The sequence below is a fragment of the Diabrotica virgifera genome, chromosome 4 (genome assembly GCF_917563875.1).
Source record: "Diabrotica virgifera virgifera chromosome 4, PGI_DIABVI_V3a".
In the NCBI taxonomy this organism is placed as follows: domain Eukaryota; kingdom Metazoa; phylum Arthropoda; class Insecta; order Coleoptera; family Chrysomelidae; genus Diabrotica; species Diabrotica virgifera.
This window is the reverse complement of record NC_065446.1, coordinates 140,007,207-140,031,486: the sequence shown is the minus strand read 5'-3', so window position 1 is coordinate 140,031,486 and position 24,280 is coordinate 140,007,207. Positions and strand designations below refer to the sequence as shown.

At 32.7% G+C, this 24,280-nt stretch overlaps 1 protein-coding gene and 1 long non-coding RNA gene across 2 annotated transcripts in view; one reads left to right on the top strand and one right to left on the bottom strand.

The window, feature by feature from the left end:
• Positions 1-8,408, bottom strand: part of LOC114335267 (transmembrane protein 26) — a 261,871-nt gene extending 253,463 nt beyond the window's left edge. Inside the window, exon 1 of the mRNA XM_050648406.1 lies at positions 8,333-8,408. The gene's annotated coding sequence lies outside the window, so the exon portion shown is untranslated. The remainder of the gene's footprint in view (positions 1-8,332) is intronic.
• On the top strand, positions 808-4,005 carry LOC126883159 (uncharacterized). Its single transcript, XR_007697533.1, has 3 exons — positions 808-1,811; positions 1,870-2,064; positions 3,824-4,005. It is a non-coding gene; the product is annotated as an uncharacterized LOC126883159 (long non-coding RNA).
• Positions 8,409-24,280: the final 15,872 nt, after the last annotated feature.

The following is a 24,280-nucleotide window of genomic DNA, read 5'->3' as shown; positions in this document are numbered from 1 at the left end:
TCTAAAATGAACGGTTCCAAAGTTACAGAGGTAGTATAGTATAATTGGTCCAAAAAAAGGCCTAACCCAGACATCAAAAATAAAAGTTTTCCTCCAACACCAAATTGTTCTATATGGTCCACATATGGTTCAGTAAAAGGTTACACCATTTTGGGGTTCCGGTTTTGGGGGGAGATGGGGGAGAAGTCGGTAAATTAGTAGTTTTTTTACGTTTTTCGTCAATATTTCTAAAACTATGCTTTAGCGTAAACAATATTCTATTCTTGTTCTCATGATCATTTTTCAGTGCGTCACAGTTTTTCGATTTCTCTCTAATGCATTAAGTTAGATGAGACGGAAAAAGCGGTAGCTCCGTGATTAAACACAAAAATAATGCAGCATTACAATGGTTATATACATAAGATGTCTATTCCTAACCTACGTTTGATTCGTTGATATTTAGAATGCGCGTTTTTTCTAGTCAATCAAATACACGTATTACGAACATTTGACGAAAACTTCGTTCATTTTGGCCATTTTTTAGAAGTGTCAAAGAGTCAAGTGACGGTTATTATTCAGGTCAGTATTTTGTGTACCTGTCATTTTGAAATTTCGAATTCGACTTCCCTTGTGTTTCACAACGTCTTTGTGCATTTTTTTGTGTTTTGGTTTAGAATTTAGTTCGTTAAAAGTTAGTCATTGGGTGAGGAGACTAGAGACATTTGAGATGTACCGAAGAGTGCTAAATATCTCATGAGTAGATAGAATAGCCAACGTGGAGGTAATGAGACTTACGCATAAGGAACGAGAAGAACTAATAAATAAGAAGAAAACTGAGATATATGGGACATGTGATGAGAGATGTATATCTAATACTCCAGGTCATTATGCAAGAAAAAGATCTATAGTAAGGAGACGTAACTCATGGCTGAAGAACCTTAGGAACTGGTTTGGATGTAATAACAATGAATTATTTAGAGCCGCGGTTTCAGAAATAAAGATCGCTCTGATGACTGCCAACTTTTGAAGCGGAGACAGCACCTAGAGAAGGAGATAAAAACACAATTAATGGATAGTTTTGTGTCATTTTTTAATGTTTCCATATTTATAAATTTAATTAACAATATTGTTTACTTTTTAATTTTATTCCCCTTTATAAAAAATACCTACATATATACCTACATATATTGTGTAAAAATCAAATATACTAAATTACTAATTAGTTTAATTCCACCAGCTTTTCACCTATGACTAAGTACGATTCTAGCATCTGTCAGAATCGTCAATAATTACATGAAATAAGTCTCGACACACCCAATACAGTAACAAGAATCTACAGGTCGAGCAAGTCTCGTAAATTTCACGATTGTGCGAGCCACGCTTCACGCAACCGTGTTTGCGTACTTGTGTTTCGAGTTGCGTGGTCGTGCGGAGTTATATTTACCAAATTTAAATCCCTTCCAACATGCTGTCAAAATTAAATCAATATGTCAATATGGCTACTGGGTGTAAAAGATAAATCTTATTCTATCTGTTCTTAATGAGTTTTAGATAATTTTAGTTGTATTTCTTTGTAATTTTGTGTTGTACAAAGATTAATTTAACATTTTCTCTGGAAGTGTTAATTTAGGAAGATAATATGCTTCATTGGTGTTGTGTTTTGAAGTGTGAAATGCAAAGTAATTGTGATAAAGTCAAGATAAAATTCACTTTTAAACTGAACTAAATAAGGTATCTGAGAGACAACAATGGTTAAATGCAATACAATGTACAGGTTTTACTAGCGAAACGAAAATTTTCCTGTCCTGTCTGCTGTAATCATTTTATATCTGGTAAGTTACAATTACAACAGTAACGATTTTTGAAGATGTTAACATTTTAATCTTATAGGAAAACCAGCCGACTTAATCGATAATAACAATCTCCAGATTGGGTTCCTTCAATAAATATGGGCTATAAACACAATGAAATAAGTTCCCCAAAATCTAAAATGGAGTGGTATCAAAGGAGAATTAAAGGAAAAAATATTCATATTGAAATTATTTATAAGGCACTGGACTGTCTTAAATTCTACAATAATACTAGGTGGGTAAATGATTTTAGACATTTTTCATTAAGAGTAGATTAAGATTAAGTAGATTTTCATTCAGTAGATTTAAGACTTGTTTACACAGGTAGAGTAATGATGCAAGTACTTGATAGAGTAGAGTAACTCTACCTGTAAAAATGCTCAGCACAGTAGAATAGCTGGTAGAGTGTATAGTTGGAGTTAAAGTAGAGCGACTAGCAACCTATGGCAAAGTAACTACTCTATGACCACCACTACTGCCAAAATGTCTACTCGGCTGCACACTCTACCCATGGAACACGCTCAATTATGGCAGAATAGAGTAGGTAGGAGAGTACATGGGGGCGCTGTCATTCTGGCTGGAATTGTGTTTTGTGTAAATAGTGAAAATGAAGTTCACCGAAGATGAAACTTTAAAACTTGTAGAGCTGTAATACGGCGAATACCAGTGTTTATGGAATTTAGGTAGTGTATACTACAGAAATAAAAGTTTGCAGAATGCTGCGGAGGATGAAATCTTCGAAAGAATGGCAAAGGGGGCTTTGGAGTAAACGAGCTTAAGCAAAAAATTAAGAATTTAAGGTGCACTTATAATCAAGAGTTATTAAAAATACAAAAATCGGTTTCACTATACTAGCATCAGTACTATACTTGTACTCTCCTCATGTGAATGGTATCAAGCCATTTTTGGTAGAATACTACCGCTACTCTACTCTCCTCAAAACTCTACCCATGTAAACAAGTCTTTAGAAACAGTGGAAAATGAGGTAGCTAGTAGAGTAGTAGTAGAGTAAAATATACTGGTTTAGCAAATTACAATGTTTTAAGGTAATACAGTAGCGATAAACAGGTAGCCAAAACGTGTTCCAAGATTGTCACTGTAATTTTGAATATTTTTTCGAGGCATTTGGCACACGTATTCGTAAAATAATAAAGAATGGCGGTACAGAGCCCAATTTGAAAAATATATTAATATGTGGAAATTACTCTGTAATTATACAATATTTAAAAAACGAGCCTTTACCGCCATTAAGAAGAACAAAAAAATACACTTTCTTCAAATAAACTTTTTTATCCGATGCCTAGATTTTGTGTAATTTTGGAACTACTAATGAAATAAAAAATTTTAGTAGTTCCAAAATAACACAAAATCTGATAAAAAAGTTGTATTTGAAGAAAGTGTATTTTTTTGTTCTTCTTAATGGCGGTACAAGCTCGTTTTTTTATATTGTATTTAATTACAGAGTAATTTCCACATAATAATATATTTTTCAAATTGGGCTCTGTACCGCCATTCTTTATTATATTACGAATATGTGTGCCAAATATCTTGAAAAATATTCAAAATTACAGCCGCAATCTTGGAACACATTTTCGCTACCTGTTGATCGATACTGTTTCCTCTTAAGACAGTTTTAATAGTTATTTATGATATAAGTATTAAAAGTACAATTTTAAGACGCGCATGTGAAAGTTAACTTGAAAAAATAATTTTATTAATGTTTTGACTTCCAAATATTTATTATTATTAGGTTTGTTCTAGCAAACAGTCAAACTAGTCAAAAACCATCAGCAAACAGTTGGTCAGTAAAAGAACATAATACAGTCACCAATGCGATCCCCTCTACTCGCGCTGGTCCACTATTCGCTGATGGTTTCAAACTGATGCTAGAACAAACCTATTATTATTATGCATATCATTATCTGTAAATAATATTTCTTCTGATTGTTAATTGTAAAGGATAGAAAAATTACCATTTATTTCATTTTTTTTAGAATCAGCTGAGAGAAGTGGTCTACAAAAAACCAGGAAGGAAACGGAATATGTGGCTACGAAAGGCAAAAGAAAGGTTTACAAAGCAAATGTGACACATTTTTTTGAAATATTTAGGAATATCAGTAAATTGCATTAAAAGAATGTATGAAAAGATTTTGTTCAATAAAAATGTTTATATTTATCAAGGATGTATTATTTGGTATGGCCACATATCGTCAGTGATGTAATAATACATCCTATCTGTTTTTTCATGAGTTTTGTAAGAGAGACTAAAAACTTGTCTTAGGGTCACCTCCTGTTTTCATATGATATTTTTGACTTGTTTTGTAGTAAATTAAACTATCTATGAACTACAAAACAAGTCAAAACTTACATATGAACACAGGAGGTGACCTTAAAACATGTTTTTCCATCTCTCATACAAAACTCATGAAAAAACAGATAGGAGGTATTGTCACATCAGCAAGGATGTACAGTGATAAGTGCCCTAATAACCGGCAAAATATGGCAACATATTTAGTTGTGAGATAAAAAGAAATGAAACTAGTTGAGCTGGGAAATTTAGCGAAATTAACCTTTAAATTTACGTTATATTGATCCCACCTTTACACATATCGGAGGAGTATGTCAACTAAAACTGTCACTGTGACAGTGGTAGTTTCCAAACTCGTCTGATACGTCTGAAGGTGGTACACAATCAATACAATCTAAATGTATAAGTTAATATCGCTAAATTTCCCAGCTCAACTAGTTTCATGTCTTTTTATCTCACTACTTAATACATCTTTTGTGCTATTTTTCCGGTTATTAGAGCGCTCATCACTGTATTTCTGGTATATCCAGGGAATGTCTACAAAATATATTTTGAATGTCCAGAGAACATTCGTGGACATTCATGGAATGTTCCAATAAGACATTCAGGTAATGTTTAAAATGCTGACACAGGATTTTCCTGGGATGTTCAGGGAACATGTTTTCGGGGATATTCCAGGAATTTTTCAATGTCTGTACCTTCTATGGACCTATATGGAATATTTTGGTGTTATTACCGCCGCACTCCACTTGCGATTTGTAATCAGGAAGATTGAACACATTGTTTCAAATACAAGTCAATCCATTTGTGACTAAATAATCATGGATTGACTTCTATTTGAAAGAATGTGTTCAATCTTCACAACTACAAATCGCAAGTGGAGTCCGGAGCTTAGGGCTACTTCCTCTTCGGTATTATGTATTATACTACAGAAATCAGGAACTTTCCTTCTAAATATATGTATGCATCTTGGTCATCAAACATATTCTTCCAAACATTTTTTTAAGGGGTTACATAGGTCTTGTGGGTAAAAAAAGTGACTTTTTAAAAAAATTATATCTCGAAAACTAAAATTTATTTTTATTTATAATTGGAACATGTAAAAGTATAGTACTTAAGGTAGTCTCAAAAAAAGTTTCAGCCAAAAATATTCATTTTTGTAGAGTTTAAGTTTTTTTGCGTTGGCAGCATAACTAGTCTCATCTGAAATCAAAAAGTTTCTTGTAGTTTATACCTCTGGCTAGAATATGAACGAAGGAATTAAAAAAAAATGAGATTTGAAGATTTTACATAAGTTTAAACACATTTTTGACCCCAATTTTTCTCATTTTTAAAGTAGTTTTTTTTTATAAAACAAAAATGACCTCATCTAATAAAAAATCCTTTGTTCATTCACTAGCCAGAGGTATAAACTACAAGAAACTTTGATTTCAGATGAGACTGGACTTGTTATGCTGCTCACTGCAAAAAAGGGCTGTTGTCGAAAAATTGCAGTCAACTCTACAAAAATGAATATTTTTGGCTGAAATTTTTTTGAGAGTACTATACTTTTACATGTTTCAATTATAAATAAAAATAATTTTTAGTTTCCAAGATATAATTTTTTTAAAAAGTCACTTTTTTACCTGCAAGACAACAACTTAACAAATTGTTGATTTCAAATTGTAACAATTGTTTTGCAAAGTATGCTGCCCTCTTGTATTTTCTGTGTTATCTTCATCATACAATTACTTCATCTAAAAACTTTCTGCGATATATTCGCAACAACAAAAACAAACAAAACAAAAAAAATAAAACAAAAGTTTAACCACCTTCACACCACAGAATCAAGCAATCAAGTTACACAAATTTTCAAACACCTCACCTGACACAGCGTCTCAAGTACGATTGCGCGAATTGGTAAATATAACTCCGCACGACCACGCAACTCGAAACACAAGTACGCAAACACGGTTGCGTGAAACGTGGCTCGCAATACAGTATATGACGTCATAATTAACGACGCACTGAAAAATGATCATGAGAACAAGAATATACAAAATGTTCTACATAAAATTTAAAACAAAAAAGGTCCTATACATAATTGTTATAAAATCAACGGTTCCAGGGTTACGGAGGGTGAAAAGTGGAGGTTTTCGATACTTTTTATATTTGTTGGGCAATTGATGATGATTTTGGGTGGTGAGGTTGACGTTTCTTCAAGGGCTTATCACTAACATACCATCGGCCACTGAAATAGCAAATTTGATTTATAAAACCCAATCATGTTAACGAAAATCAGTAGGGAATTGCCCAAACAATATAAAAAGTATCGAAAACCTCCACTTTTCACCCTCCGTAACTCTGGAACCGTTGATTTTATAACAATTATGTATAGAATCTTTTTTGTTTTAAATTTTATGTAGAATATTTTTGTATAGAAAATTATTTACGCTAAAGCATAGTTTTAGAAATATTGGCGAAAAACCTAAAAAACTACTAATTTGCCGACTTCTCCCCCATCTCCCCCCAAACCGGACGATCAAAATGGTGTAACTTTTTTCTGAACATTATGTGGACCATATAGAACAATTTGGTGTTGGAGGATAACTTTAACTTTGGATATTTAAGTTAGGCCTTTTTTTGGACAATTATACTATACTACCTCCGTAACTTTGAAACCGTTCATTTTAAAAGTATTATGCATCGGGCCTTTTTTTATTTAAAATGTAATGTAGAACATTTTTGTATAGAAGGTTGTTTATGCTAAATCGTATAGTTTTAGAAATATTGACGAAAAACGTAAAAAACTACGAATTTACCGATTTCATTGGATGTCTGGGTTTGGGTCTAGTTATACCATACTATAAGTACCTAAGTGTAATTCGATAATAATTATTGTCACATACATATACGTTTGTAGAACGTAGGGGAAGTGCTGGAACAGTGTTACAACTTTTTTCAATTCGTCACAAAGTTGACTGACATGAATATTTTAAGTTTATTTTTTTCATTATATGATAGCATATAGTTTACTTTCTTTTTTGATAAAGTATTATAACAATACAAGAATAAGGTACGAAATTAAGTAGAGCATGCTTTTGAAAATTTGTCATTTGTAACACTGTACCCTGCGGTAGTGTACAATGTAACATTGTGCATGAAACAGTGTTACAAGGCATTAAAACATGAGAAAGGAGAAATTAAATACCCAAATGATTAGGCAAAGACGTATTGTTAATTAAAACTATAAATATAAGACCTAAACGTTAAAATGATCAAGATATTCAACATAGAGAAACCGTTTTGACAAAACCTATTCGAGTGAGTTTTTAAATTTGCATTTCCATTTCTTCGTCTTCCAAATTGTTATTAGCATCAGTTTTAGAATAGGGAACTTCGCTTTCTGATTACTCAGAACTCTCAGCGTCTTTTTTCTCCTTAATGATTTTTTTCTTTACAGCCTTCGCTTTCTTTCTACTTCGTTGAAATTCTTTTACCAATTCGTCCTTAAGAGGAGTGCCTGTTAGCACCATGGTTTTTTCCTTCCTGTGATGTTTGTTTTCCTTGGTGGGGCTTTTGGAAAAGGTCTAATGTCTAATGAGTTCAGGTGAAATTAAAGATGTTTGTTTGACCAATACACTTGACATAGAGGGTCTCTCTTCTTGTTTGGTGCTGTATATTCCTAGGAGGGGTAGATGGAGGCATTACAATGCGAGGTGAAGGCGAAAGAGTTGAAGTGGTAGGACTAGTTAGAGACTTTGCAACTTTAGTCTCATGATTCGAATCTGTCACATGTAATGAATGAACATATGATATCTCACAAGGAACTTGCGCCGAGTTTGAAGGCTGCATAATTTGTAGTTTTTCGCTGCTCATTTAGTTTTCAAGCATCTCAAGAACCGCTTTTTTGAAAATCTTATCATCGGTTTTTAAAAGGGTTCTTACACCTTTGTTTTTACGTGACATTTTCTCACTAAAATAAATTTTTAATCAATAAATTTATAATTACTCGTTTTACTGGGGGTACAGTGTTACAAGAATTTTTGTAACACTGTACCCTGTAACACTGTTCGCTTTTGAACGCCAATGCACATAGAACCAAATTTTTAGCGCGATAAGTAATTGTAAATTACGGTTTTAAGCGTAAATCCAGTAGAAATATATTTACTTTCAATCCATAATTATAAAATTAATGAATTACCCACGTACTCACCCATACGCTAATTCACTTGAAATTTTACTTTTCACAGGTATAAAAACTGTTATGAAAATACGTGACTACAAAACACTTGTATTCAGCTACGATAACTACTGATTTATGAAAGGCATCCTACCTTTAATGAGATTACGATACATGTAGTCCGCCTATCTACCCAGAGATGGAACAGAGCAAATGTAACACTGTTCCCTTTGTAACACTGTTCCCGCACTTCCCCTATAACATGGATCAATTTATTCGGGATGTAGATTTCGAACCCTATAATACACACGAGATAAATAATATATTGCTATTAAATGATTTTATCTACTCTATGTCATATTATGTATAAGTTTTTAGTTTGTGAAAACTGTCATTATAGATAGCAGTGCGTGAAGGATTTAAAGTGTGCGTTAGGGTGGGCCGAAAAAAACTTTTTTTATTTCGTGTTGCTATACCGCGGAAAAGTTGCTACTAGGATAGAGTTTGAAATTACAAAAGAATTTTTCAAATTGGTTGATATCTTCCGGTCGCGCATTGGTCGTAAAGTTTGAAAAATTGGTTGTTTTTGAAATTTTTTTAAAAACACAAAAATATTTTATCCCGTTTTGCTATACCGCGTACATTTTTCCTTGAGGGGTCAGGATTAAAATAAAGCAAAGAAAAAAGATATATTGACATATTCCGGTCGCGCATCGTCCATAAAATATTAAAAAATATCGTTTTTTGCTATTTTCTTCTTTGAAAATACAACGCTTTTAATAATATAAAACCAACTTAACGGCCCTACTTTTCATGTGCCAGGCACAAGACTTAAATAAAAAAAAAACAACTGAATTGCAATAAAAATGCAATGAAAATTTCAAAAACCATTTTTTTAAATGTTACGACCAATGCGCGACCGGAAGATATCACCCAATTTGAAAAATTATTTTTGTAATTTAAAACTCTATCCTAGTAGCAACTTTTCCGCGGTATAGCAACACGAAATAAAATAAAAAGTTTTTTTCGGCCCACCATAGTGTGCGTGAAGTAACAATGTATTTTAAATTGGATTTACTTTTTCGCACTGTTTGTAACTTTCGCGTTGTCATGGTGACAATCCTTAACTTTCGCGTTGTCATGGTTATGACAATATGAGCAATGAATTCAGGGCCGGATTTAAGGGAGGGCAGGCTGGGCAGCTGCCCGGGGCCCCCACATTTCGGGGGCCCCCACAAAGTCCCAAACATAAGAGATTCATTTAAACAGATATTGGCAGGAGATACAGGAACAATGTATGACAAGTATAAAATGAAGGAGCGAAGGAGTGATAATATTGCATTGTTCATGGTTATGTTTTTGACCTTCCACCGGGTGGGTGTATTGCTTCGTTTGTAAATTCTTATGAAGTGATGAGAAGAGAATTTTGTGATAGGAAACATGTAGATGCAGATAGTATGCTTATGGATCACAAAATGTCTAAAGCACACGAAAGTATTGGGCGTATTGATACTGAAGTAGCAAAACAGACCGAAGAAATAAAGAATTATTGGAAAATGTTAACTCAAAGACTAATTTTAGAGTTATAAAGTTTATGTGTGAACGAGATTTAGCATTTCGCAGCGAAAAGGAGTTGTCGAGTTCATCACAAAATGAAAATTATTTGAAAATACTCCAGTTATTAGCTGAATATGATCAATTTTTGAAGCACCATATTTTAATAAATATTCAAATCCTGGAAGCGGACATGTCAACTATCTTTCATCAACCATATGTGAGGAAATTGTACATCTGATGTGTCAAAACGTATTAAATGAAGTAGTTTCAAGGATTAAGAAGTCAAAATATTATTCAGTTCATACAAATCAATTAACTGTGACCTTTCGTTACATAGAAGGTTTCACTCCTGTTGAAAGGTTTACCATATTTTTGCCAAATTGCCGTCATAAAGCAGAAGATATATTTAATTATCTAATGACATTTTTGCAAGAACATGATATCGATCTGAAAAACTGCAGGAGACCGTTCTACGTTAATGCGTCAGATATCAATGGAAAATACAATGGTGTTCAGGCTGAAATTATAGAACAAAAAGGTACATATCCATACGTGGGTGCTCCGTGCTCGGTGTAGCTGCTTAAATGGATACGGCATGCGCTCCCCTACATATAAACAGCAAACCGGTTAAATCACTGGTTGGCGATCACCAACGTATCTACTATGTGGGGCTGCTACACCGAGCACGGAGCACCCACGTATGGATACGTACCTTAACATCTTGGAGTTGTGGATTCCTTGTGTCGCGATGTCGCCCACTCTCTAAATTTAGTTTCAAAAGCTTCAACTGAGTGTTATGATGCATTAGCATAGCACCACATTCTTTAATTTCTTAGAAGAACTAGCTTATATATATTTTTCACTTCCTCTACATATAGATACAACATAACAGAATGTTTTAAAGCTGCGTCTTAAAGCGACAGCAATACAGACCATACCAAAAATATTATTGTTCCTAAAAGAGCAAATACTACTAGATGGTCATCGAGGTAATGCCGCAAAAGAACTAGTTAAAGGTTATATTCAGATTAAAGGAGCAATATCCAAAATTTCGGAAGACTATGAGCAACAATCTAAAACTCATTGCAAATGGTTTGTTGTACCTATAATCGAATGTGTTTACTGGAAACAGAGAGGATATCAGGAAGGACAAACAGCACAAGTCGTATTCTTCAAGATCCAAATATTGACCTTAATTCAGGAGTGGCAGCACTTAGATCACTTATACAAATTTTACAGTCAAGACGTGACAATTTCGAAAGATATGAGAACATCGGGGAAGTTTAGAACTCAAAATTTTATCGGTATTATAGATTACGTCTAAGTCAGAGGCTTTCTGCATAGGATTCCATCCATTCCAATTTTGGATTTTTACATCATTTTGGAAAATTGGAAAATTTAACTCTGAATGAAATTGAAGCTCACTCACTAAAGCTTACCAACATTTATAGCAATGATTTAGATGAAAACTTATGTGTCCATCTGGTACAGTTTGTAAGATTCTTTAATTCATTTAAAGAGGAAATCAGCTCATCAAATATAAGCAAAGAATTTCAAATGTATCAACTGCTAAAAAAAAAAGAATATGAATAATGCTTTTCCAAATGTTGAGGTGACACTTTGTTAATATTTAGGTCTGATGCTAACTAACTGCAGTGGTTAGAGATCATTCTTAAAATTTAAGTTAATTAAAAATCGACTTCGGTTTATGATGGGCCAAGAGTGTTGGACTCATCTCTCTACAATGAGCATTGGCCACGATGTCTAAATGCAACTTATGTCCCACATAATCAAGAAATTTTTAATTAAAATATCTCGAAAAGTTCCCGGACTTTAACCATACATCTTACTATTATTTTTAGTATTTTACTGTAACAAGTTACAGCTCTTGTACTTTTTATTATTTAAAATTATATTTATAAAAGTAGATCAATATTTTCTTAATGGTAGGAGGTAGGGCCCCCACACCAATTCTGCCCAGGGGCCCCCACATGCTTAAATCCGGCTCTGAATGAATTACAACAAAAGTTTTGACAGTTTTGTGGTTTGAAAGTAGTTATAATTTTTAAATGTCAAAATTCTAAAAATTGTTGAATAGAAATGAATTCCAGTGACGAAAAGTTACAGCTTTTTTTATTTGTTTATTGTAGATAAAATATTGTATGAAACTGTGCGTGAAGTACTTTTTGCGAACTTACGCGATTTATAGCACTCGCTCCGTTGTCGCTCGTTCTCTAAAAATCGCGTGCGTTCGCAAAAAGCATACTTCACGAACTGTTTCATAATAATAGTTATTTATGAAACAGTTCGTGAAGTATGCTTTTTGCGAACGCACGCGATTTTTAGAGCACGAACGACAACGGAGCGAGTGCTATAAATGAATTGCTATAAATGAGTGCGAAAGCTCAGAGACAAGGGAGGTATGGAAATAATTGAAGAACGTCAGCAGAATACCCTTGAAAAGGTAAATATAGAACCAATACTCCACTAGATAGACTAGAACCGATAGAAGGAGAAATTAAATGACGAAAGTAAGTAGAAGGAGGAAAAGAGGAATGGAAAAGAAGATCTTACTAAAGATGTCATATATAACAAGAACAATTGGAGATAGGAATATAAACGAATATAAACAGAATATGTTGTGTAAAACCACTAATAATTAAGTAAGTAAATATTAAAGATGCTAGAGAATGAATGCTTGCATATTCCGCAATATTCCTTAATGTAGCAAAGCGGCCATGAAATAATTCATCTATGTTTTCAATATCTGCCAAAGATGAAATAAAGAAAATAGCAGGAAAATACTAGATCACATTTGCATAATATTGTGAAAGTTTTGCAGCTCTCAGCCAAGCCGCACACCAAAGAAACATGAAACGAAAAACATGAAACATGAAACGAAAAACATGTTTCATGAAAAGAAAACACTGCTAAACAAATCTCAAAGTCCGCCTACCAATGAAACGAGTGTGATTCATGCTCATGATATATTTTTATTTTCAGAGAGTTTCATAAATGGCCGGACATATATTTGTTTAGTATTGGTTTATTTCCATGAAACGTAATTTACGTTTCATGTTTCTTTGATGTGCGGCCTGCCTAAGGCAAGCAGCACACCAAAGAAACATGAAACGAAAAACATGAAACATGAAACGAAAAACATGTTTCATGAAAAGAAAACACTGCTAAACAAATCTCAAAGTCCGCCTATCAATGAAACGAGTGTGATTCATGCTAATGACACATTTTTATTTTCGGAGAGTGTCATAAATGGCCGGACGTATATTTGTTTAGCAGTGGTTTATTTCCATGAAACGTAATTTACGTTTCATGTTTCTTTGATGTGCGGCCTGGCTAAAGGCAATCACATCAAAGAAACATGAAACGTAAAACATGAAACAAATAAATTGTAAAAAAAGTAACCGTTTTATGTGATATGCTAATCGATGAAACAAAAATAAAATTTGTATAGTCGGCAATAGATAGTGACGTGGTCGTTGCTGTCGGCGCCGCTCTTTAATTGCTTTTTAATATTAAAGAAACGTGAAACATCAATCGTGAAACATGAAACAAATAAATTGTGAAGAACGAAACCGCTTCATGTTATAATAGTGTAGGAAACAGAGGTTGAACTTCGCAAACTCGAAACAAGTCCGGTTTTATTTTTTTTTTTCTAGTATATCAAGGGGTGCTTTTAATGAGACTAACTTTTTCTTAAAAGATTTCGCCCCGGAACACCCATTTTCATCCCTTTAAAGGGGTAGTTTGTGGTTTTTGCGAAACGTAGCCCTTCCTGTACGTTATTGCAAAAAATTCGTTAATAGAAATATAAAGAGGACTATATTTCCTACAATTTATTCCGCGACAACATATATCTATCACACACCGTTTATCTATCACACACCGTTTAGCGGAGGTGGCGCCCCAAAGTTGACAAATTTTTAAAAAATATGTTTTAAAAAAATTATTTTTCCCTAACCGTAATCGGAATCAAGAAGCAACCCAGCGGCAATTAATCACAAATAAATGTCTGATTTTTTGGTATAGGTTTCATTTAAGGGCATTGTCAATTTTTTAATTACAGGGTGTTAAATTTTCAAATGTCCCTTTTTATACCATATGAACCGCTTATGCTAGCTTAAAAAAACTTTCAGCGATTGTACAAGTGTTATTTACAAATTTGTATATTCAATTCACCCCCATATTTTCCCCGAAACCACCCCCCAAAAAAAAGGAAAATGAATAAAGAAAATATGCAAAAATTGATTCTGGGCCACCACTGTAGCTTTAGGGTGCAAAGAAAGTAAAATATGTATAGGTCATAATATGTATTTTCAGGTATTAGTTAATGATTTCTCATATTCTACAGTTGTTCACTTACTAAGAAATGTTCTTTATTTTATAAATTTCATATTAAAACAAACATAATGTTAAAATTATGAGTATTAAACTAAATAATGGGGGTGAATTCTTATCAAATTAATTTTAAAATGTTTATAGACGCAAGGATATTGAGTTGCAGTACACTCAACCATAAACTCCAAAAAACACGATGGTAGGTACATCTGGAAGAATGAACTGTACATTGATAGGATAGAGTTAGAGAAACTAGCTAAAGCTAACTTGCATAAGCATTTGTGGGGTGAAGCAGTAACATGTTCAACTTATGAATTGAACAAAATTCCTACAACAGCTAATGGTGGTTAAACATCTTTTCAAATATGGTATGGTGAGAATAATATAAATAATCTTAGAGATTTTAGTTCTTAAGCATGGAGAAACACCGCAGAAAACTTACGACTCAAAAACGAACTAAAGAGCAAAAAACCCATTTTAGCCAAAAACATGTAAAGAATAGCTTAGAGGGAAGCTCAGAGACAAGAGAGGTATGGAAATAATTGAAGAACGTCAGCAGAATACCCTTGAAAAGGTAAATATAGAACCAATACTCCACTAGATAGACTAGAACCGATAGAAGGAGAAATTAAATGACGAAACTAAGTAGAAGGAGGAAATGAGGAATGGAAAAGAAGATCTTACTAAAGATGTCATGTATGACAAGAACAATTGGAGATTGGAATATAAACGAATATAAACAGAATATGTTGTGTAAAACCACTAATAATTAAGTAAGTAAATATTAAAGAAGCTAGAGAATGAATGCTTGCATGTTCCGCAATATTCCTTAATGTAGCAAAGCGGCCATGAAATAATTCATCTATGTTTTCAAGATCTGCTAAAGATGAAATAAAGAAAATAGCAGGAAAATACTAGATCACATTTGCATAATATTGTGGAAGTTTTGCAGCTCTAAGCCAAGCCGCACACCAAAGAAACATGAAGCGAAAAACATGAAACATGAAACGAAAAACATGTTTCATGAAACTAAAACACTGCTAAACAAATCTCAAAGTCCGCCTACCAATGAAACGAGTGTGATTCATGCTTATGACACATTTTTATTTTCGGAGAGTTTAATAAATGGCCGGACATATATTTGTTTAGCAGTGGTTTATTTCCATGAAACGTAATTTACGTTTCATGTTTCTTTGATGTGCGGCCTGCCTAAGCCAAGCCGCACACCACAGAAACATGAAACGAAAAACATGAAACATGAAACGAAAAACATGTTTCATGAAACTAAAACACTGCTAAACAAATCTCAAAGTCCGCTTACCAATGAAACGAGTGTGATTGATGCTCATGACAAATTTTTATTTCCGGAGAGTTTCATAAATGGCCGGACGTATATTTGTTTAGCAGTGCTTTATTTCCATGAAACGTAATTTACGTTTCATGTTTCTTTGATGTGCGGTCGGGCTTACACATCAAAGAAACATGAAACGTGAAACATTAAACGTGAAACATTAAACGTGAAACATGAAACAAATAAATTGTAAAAAATTTAACCGTTTCGTGTGATATGCTAATCGATGAAACAAAAATAAAATTTGTATAGTCGGCAATAGATAGTGACGTGGTCGTTGCTGTAGGCGCCGCTCTTTAATTGCTTTTTAATATTAAAGAAACGTGAAACATCAATCGTGAAACATGAAACAAATAAATTGTGAAGAACGAAACCGTTTCATGTTATATAGTGTAGGAAACAGAGGTTGAACTTCGCAAACTCGACACAAGTCCGGTTTTATTTTTTTTTTTCTAGTATATCAAGGGGTGCTTTTAATGAGACTAACTTTTTTTCTTAAAAGATTTTACCCTGAAACATCCATTTTCATCCCTTTAAAGGGGGTAGTTTGTGGTTTTTGCGAATCGTAGCCCTTCCTGTACGTTATTGCAAAAAATTCGTTAATAGGAATATGAAGAGGACTATATTTCCTACAATTTATTCCGCGACAGCATATATCTATCACACACCGTTTAGCGGAGGTGGCGCCCCAAAGTTGACAAGTTTTTAAAAAATATGTTTTAAAAAAGTTATTTTTCCCTAACCGTAATCGGAATCAAGAAGCAACCCAGCGGCAATTAATCACAAATAAATGTCTGATTTTTTGGTATAGGTTTCATTTAAGGGCATTGCCCATTTTTTAATTACAGGGTGTTAAATTTTAAAAAGTCCCTTTTTATACCATCTGAACCGCTTATGCTAGCTTAAAAAAACTTTCAGCGATTGTACAAGTGTTATTTACAAATTTGTATATTCAATTCACCCCCATTTTCCCCGAAACGACCCCAAAAAAAAAAGGGAAAATGAATAAAGGAAATATGCAAAAATTGATTCTGGGCCACCAATGTAGCTTTAGGGTGCAAAGAAAGTAAAATATGTATAGGTCATTATATGTAGCAGACAGTGTGTTCTTTTATTTGTCATAAGTATGTTATTAATAAAATGAATAGGTGACGAAGAAAAACAAAAACTGGAGCCCGCCAAAAGCATTTCTGAGGTTTGCGGCGCCACTGTGCCGTAACGGTTGCTTATACGAAAAAAATGCATAGGACCTTATTTGTAGAGCAAATAGTGGTCTGTATAAGCGTTGTTTCAAAAAAATATATAGGTAACGAAAAAAACGTAAAAACATGCTCGCCAAACTTATTTTCCGAGATAAGGGTAGTTTCCGCAGGGATGTTGCAATAACCATAATATGGTTCTTTTCATGAGCATTTTTCAGTGCGTCACAGTTTTTCGATTTATCTCTAACGCATTAAATTGTATGTGACAGAAAAAAACACACGTCTCTGATTACATTTCGTCGGTGACATTAATAACATTTAATCTAGTTGTCAATAGATGGCGCTAATAATATAATATTAAATAATATTATATTATTCTATATAAAAAAATTTAATCTGTACAATTTATAAGACTATACAAATCAAAGAAAATACCATTTTATAAATGCAATATACAAAATTGATTTGTTTTCATACCAAATTGCAAATAAAATGTGACAACTGTCAGATTTAACTAAAATGTCATGTTAGAATAAATGTCATAAATGTGTATTTATCACGCACTAACCTTTTTTTATATCATTTGTGACGCACTGAAAAATGCTCATGAAAAGAACCATATATATTTATAAAAAAAGCCCTACTGACGGAGTAGGATTTTTCCCTGCCCCCTTTAAAGGAATGAAAATCAGTGTTCCGGGGCAAATCTTTTAAGAAAATGTTAGTCTCATAATAAGCACCCCTTGATATACCAGAAAAAAAAAAGTAAAACCGGACTTGTGTCGACAAAGAAACAAAAATAAAATTTGTATAGTAAATAATAGAAAGTGATGATGACGAGGTCGTTGTGGAAACTCTTTTATTACTGTCCAAAAATCATAACCATAGTACATAATATTTGGTTGCAAACGAATTAACCTAATCATCTTGCTAATTTTCAATAATCTTATAGAATGGTTATTCAAACATTTACATTGTTTTATTGTGGGTCCTGGTTTAAAAAACGATATTTTCTTATTATTGTCTATTCGAGTATTGTACCCTCGGAGATCCGTAGAAAAAATTTACACCCAAAATAACAAAATTCAGTTTGGCAACACTGTGTGAAAGTTGATAGTAACATATCCTTTTTAAGATAAGCACAACTGTAATTTAGTCCAAACATATTAATATTTTTTTTGCCAACAAAAATGAGATTTTTCAACCAAATAATGTTTCAAATATGATGTGCAAAATAATTTTTAATTGGGTTCTGCTAATGGGCTTGCTTTTTGTTGTCATTAAAGTAAAAAAAACTAAATTTCACTCATTAAATCATTATTGTCCGGTTATCGTCTTAATTATTTTAACTGTACTAATATCCGTCGAGTAATTCTGAATGATTAATAGTTGTTAAAACATTTTATCTGTAGTGGCTTCTGGAATATCTTAAAAATATCGAATTTCATTAATAAAATGCACATATCCCACCGATCTTCGCTTCGACAATACCACTCCAGGTTATAATTGTACAACTCTTCGTTCTGCTCCACCACAGAAACCAATGCATTATTAAATTCTTGGTGGCATTTATTTGACGCACGTAATTAATTATTCAAAACAATGAAACTGATATCGAAAAATAGAATACGTCCTATTTCATGAAACACGTTTCAAGAAGATAAAAATGTTTCACGGGCATGAATCACACTCGTTTCATAGATATGCGGACGTCTATGCCAAGCCGCACACCAAAGAAACATGAAACGAAAAACATGAAACATGAAACGAAAAACATGTTTCATGAAAAGAAAACACTGCTAAACAAATCTCAAAGTCCGCCTACCAATGAAACGAGTGTGATTCATGCTCATGACACATTTTTATTTTCGGAGAGTTTCATAAATGGCTGGACATATATTTGTTTAGCAGTGGTTTATTTCCATGAAACGTAATTTACGTTTCATGTTTCTTTGATGTGCGGCCTGGCCTGCCTATTTGTTTAGTAGTGTTTTATTTCCATGAACCGTGTTTCACGTTTCATGTTTCTTTGGTGTGCGCCTTCGGAAGATAATAATGTTTCACACACATGAATCACACTCGTTTCATTGGTATGCGGACTTCTATTTGTTTAGCATTGTTTTATTTTCATGAAACGTGTTTCACGTTTTATGTTTCATGTTTTACGTTTCATGTTTCTTTGATGTGCGGCCTGCCATAGCATACCAAAGTCAAAGAAAAAAAAATAATAAGACTGAAGTATAAAAATGACATAGTAAATAAACCTGAGTGGACTTTAAAAATTAATAGACAATTTTAATTTAATTAAAATAAATTGGCTTTAGGTCCTAGACCTAGAAAATTAAAAATATATTATATTACAAAGCAGCATTAACTCACCATTTCCACTCCTGATTTTGTTTGATAGTTAAAGTAAAAATCCCTTCGAAAAACAGAAATAGAATTGGAGAACTCAGATACCAATAGAAATAGTTTTTTTTGAAAATTGTCACTTGCCAGATGGCGAGGAAACCATGCGAAGAAAAAACTAAACGCGTAATGATGCCCTTGATAGTGGCTATAACTTTTGCCATTTTCGTTACGGTGCGTGAAAGGGTTGTAAACCGAACGCGACACTTGCATATTTGGTTCAAATCTTGAGCGCAACTTAACAGAGGGTTGGCCGATTTTCAAACTTACATGTCCGCACAGCGCCAAGGATTATAACCGAACCGACTACAAGCACAAGCCAATTGCAGATCCTATCTAGCTTTCTACGCATACGCAGTACGAATGTATTATTATACCCCAGGCTGTGGGTGAAAAATAGGTCGATTTCAGGATATAATTCAGGAATTTTTGAAACCTATCAGGTGTTGTAAAGAACGATACCAGGACTAACTTCTACTAAAATGTAACCAAAAATATTGTGCGCTTTTTTTTATTGCGATTTTCGTTTGTTAAATTTGCAATTTTTAATGATTTTTAATTTTGCAGCTTAGGATATTAATTTTAGAGAAAAACTTTTTAATAGAAAGTTGTAGTAAATTAAAAAACCTACAATTTGAGGTACGGTAAGTTTCATTTGGTTAATTGGTTATTGCAAAACAGCCTGCGAAAGTCCAAAATGGCCGTTTTTTACAATTGCATTATTTATTGTACAAATAATTTTTTTTTATTTTTTAAAGCTTTAAAATGAAGATATTTCAATTCCAAACATAAAAAAAATTGTAAAGCCAGATTAACGAATTTGTTGCTTAGATATTATAAATTATTTATCCCAAGAGGTCAAATGTCGAAGGCTAAAACTTTTTGAAAAAAAATCGTAGAGAGTTGGTGAAACATCTAATCTCCGTCTACAGAGTTATATTTTCATATTCTGATGTAAATAAATGCGTAAAACATTTTAAACCTCTAATTTTTGGGTATGAAAATAAGGGGGCAAATTTCGTTATAAACATTTAGAGCTGAAGCGGCCCTGTACATCCTATGAGTTTTTAACTTACAGATTATTGTTGCTGAAGATGAAACAAAGATTTATAAAAAAATAAAAAATTTCTACGACCAATTGAAGCCGAGATAATTTTTGGGTTTGAAAATAAGGGGGCAAATTTCATTATAAACATTTAGAGCTGAAGCGGCCCTGTACATCCTATGAGTTTCTAACTTACAGATTATTGTTGCTGAAGACAATACGAAGATTTATAAAAAAATAAAAAATTTCTACAACCAACTGAAGCCGAGATAATTATTTTTTTTTTTTTTCTTCTTAAGTCGTAGTGCCTTTATTTATAACAATTAAGAAATTATTTTACAGTCATTGACTAAAGAAAGACTTATATTATCTTAAAATAAAAATTATTATAAAATATAATTACATTTAATTATTAAAAATTATTTTTAAAATCGGTGCTTTTGCGAGAGGCCGAATTTTGCAAATCGCCCGGCTCGCTTCAAATCCGCGCGGTCGGAAAATTTTTACGTAACTTGTATTAAATTTTGACAGAAAACAATTTAATAATATGTATTACCATTATAATATACAGTCTATTTACCACTGTATTTGTTTTTTTTTTTGATAAACTTTTATATGTGAAATTTCATTTCTGAAGAAATAATATTACAAAAATGATACATATATATGAAATGTATAATTATATTTTTAATTTTTTCATTATATAAATATAATAATAATAATGTTACTTCTTACTATAATATACAATATAAAACTTTTTCTTCTTGTAGTGACTATTCTTTTTGGATTTCACATATAAAAGTTTAACAAGAAAAACAAATACAGTGGTAAATAGACTGTATATTATAATGGTAATATTATTAAATTGTTTTCTGTCAAAATGTAATACAAGTTACGTAAAAATTTTCCGAGCGCGCGGATTTGAAGCGAGCCGGGCAATTTGCAAAATTCGGCCGCTTGCAAAAGCACCGATTTAAAAAATAATTTTTAATAATTAAATGTAATTATATTTTATAATAATTTTCATTTTAAGATAATATAAGTCTTTCTTTACTCAATGACTGTAAAATAATTTCTTAATTGTTATAAATAAAGGCACTATGATTTAAGAAAAAAAAAACAATTATCTCGACTTCAGTTGGTTGTGAAAATTTTATATTTTTTATAAATCTTCGTTTCGTTTTTAGCAACAATAATCTGTAAGTTATAAACTCATAGGATATACAGGGCCGCTTCAGCTCTAAATGTTTAGAACGAAATTTGCCCCCTTATTTTCAAACCCAAAAATTATCTCGGCTTCAGTTGGTCGTAAAAATTTTTTATTTTGTTAGAATAGAATAGAATAGAAATATGCTTTATTGTCACTGAAAATTATACAATTTTATGGACAAAGCTTAACATAGATTCACGAAAAAGATATACATAACAATAACAATAACAAATACAATTTTATAAAATTAGATAAATCGTCAATAAAAAAAATATATAAACAAGTTAAAAAAAAGTGAAGTAAAAAAACAAAAACCAATATATTGCAAAATTACTATAAATTGCAAAATTGAACCTACAACATAATATAATAAAACACAAACAAAGGAACTAATAAGTTTAAGCTGCTGTATGTGACACCCAAATATAGATAAATACACTTTAGTTACTTGTACATTACTGTGATTTGTTAGTTAGTCATTAAGAAACTCTTCTACTGAATAATATGGTCTTTTAGATAAATGAGCTTGTGTCATTTTACGGAACTTGAGAAAGGATGTTGCAGATTTAAGTTGTAAAGGGAGATGGTTGTATAGTTTTTTTGCGGAATATAGTATAGATTTCTTTACTAACTCAGAAGACGGGATCGGTAAATAGACATCAAAAGTTGAATTTCTGGTGGAGTAGTCATGATAAGGCCTTGCTGGAAAGACATGCATGTGTTTACGAATTAAGCAAACAGTTTCTAAAATATACAAAGATGGAAGGGTTAAAATTTCGTGATCTTTAAAGTAACTTCTGCAATGGGTTGTTCTTCTGAGGCCAAACAGATATCTTATTGCTCTTTTTTGTAATTTGAAAATAACATCAAATTGGGCAGCTGTACTAGACCCCCAAAAAGGAAGACCATATCGAAGATGAGACTCGAATAAAGAAAAATATGTTATTTTAGAAGATGCTAAATTGAGTTCCTTCGAAACAGATCTTATGGCATAGCAGGCCGAGGCGAGTTTCTTACTTAACAAATCGATATGAAGGGACCATTTGAGGTTGCTGTCTAAAAGAATACCAAGAAATTTTACAGAATCAACGGTAGAGATCTGGCTGCTATTCACAAGCAGGGGTTGAAGAGCACCTTTATATGATAATGCTACCGTTTTATCCACGTTAAAGGAGAGTAAATTAGAGTCAGACCAGGTTTTTATCGTAAGAAGATCAGAAGTTATAGTTGCATGAAGAGTTGCAATAGTTGAGTTGCTCCAAGTGATACTGGTATCATCAGCAAAAAGAAAAATTTTTCCATCGATTTTTAAATTAGTGATGTCATTTATAAAGATCAGGAAAAGTAGAGGACCCAATACTGAACCTTGTGGTACTCCACATATAATGTTTTTGAGACTAGAGTCAGTATCATTTGCTCTAACCAATTGTTTCCTATTATCTAAGTAAGATTTAAACCAATTCAAAGAAATACCTCGAATTCCATAGTAATTAAGTTTTTTAATCAAAATGTTGTGATTTACACAATCAAAAGCTTTGGAATAGTCACAGAAAACAGTGGCAGTATAAAGATTATTGTTTAGTGCTTGGTAAACCTCGTGAAGTACAGAAAACATGGCATCAGTTGTACATTTATTAGTTAAGAAGCCGAACTGATTTTGTGATAAAATATTGTTATCAAAGAGAAAGGACATAAGTCGGGTTTTTATGAGCCTCTCAATAATTTTGGAGAGTACCGGTAGTAGGGCAATAGGTCTATAGTTGCAGGCATTAGATTTTTCGCCACCTTTATGAAGAGGAATAATAATGGCTGTCTTTAGGCACTCTGGAAATTTACCGTTTTCAAAGGAATCATTAATTAGTGACACGAGGAGTTCTAACACATTATCTGTGAGATTTGAGAAGATTTTTATAGATAGTCCATCAGTACTACAAGATGATTTGCTTTTGATACTATTGATCGTTTGGATCAATTCAGATTTATAGATTGGTCTTATAAAGAATGAATTCGAGACAATTTCTGAATTAGGGAGATAGGAAATGGGATCTTGTTGAGACTGAATAGTGGATGTTATATTTTTACTCACGTTAATGAAGTATTCGTTTAGATTTTCAGGGTTTGGAAGGGCAAATGTTTGAGCTGCGTGGGTTTTGTTTCGAAGATCGTTTATTATGGACCAAGTTTCTTTTGCAACACTTTTGGAGCTTCCCAGACGATTTTGATAGTAGGCTTTTTTAGCTGATTTGATGAGTTTTAAGTATGTGACTCTGTAATTGGTGATATATTGAGTGACAGAGACGTTGGTAGTAAATTTCTTGATATAAAGTAGTGAACGCATATTTTTTGCTGATATGCGGATACCTTTGGTAGTCCAGGGTTTGCGACGTTTTGGCTTAATCGTAATTAAAGGAAATGCCTTATTGAAGATACAGACAAGCTTCTCCAAAAAATCACTGAAATTATAGTCCACGTCCGTAGAAGGAAAATGCCAGTCAGAAGTTAAACATAAATTTTGAAATTTATGAAAATTCCGAGCGGAAAAAATCCTACCTAAACGTCGGGTTTTCGAGGAGGGTTTGCTGAAGATGTTAAATTTCGTATATACTGCTTCATGATCCGATAGTTCCGCATTAATAACTGTAGAGCAAACATCAAGGGGTGAGAAATCGGAGACAATATAATCAATTATGGTAGATGTAGTTTTTGTAATCCTTGTAGGAGAATTAACGTGCATGGAGAGACCATATGATTCAAATATGTTGACCAAGAACATTTGGGTAGTACAAGCAGCAGCATAATTTATGTTGAAGTCTCCGCATATAATTTTTCTGCTTTTGTGAGGCAAGTCATC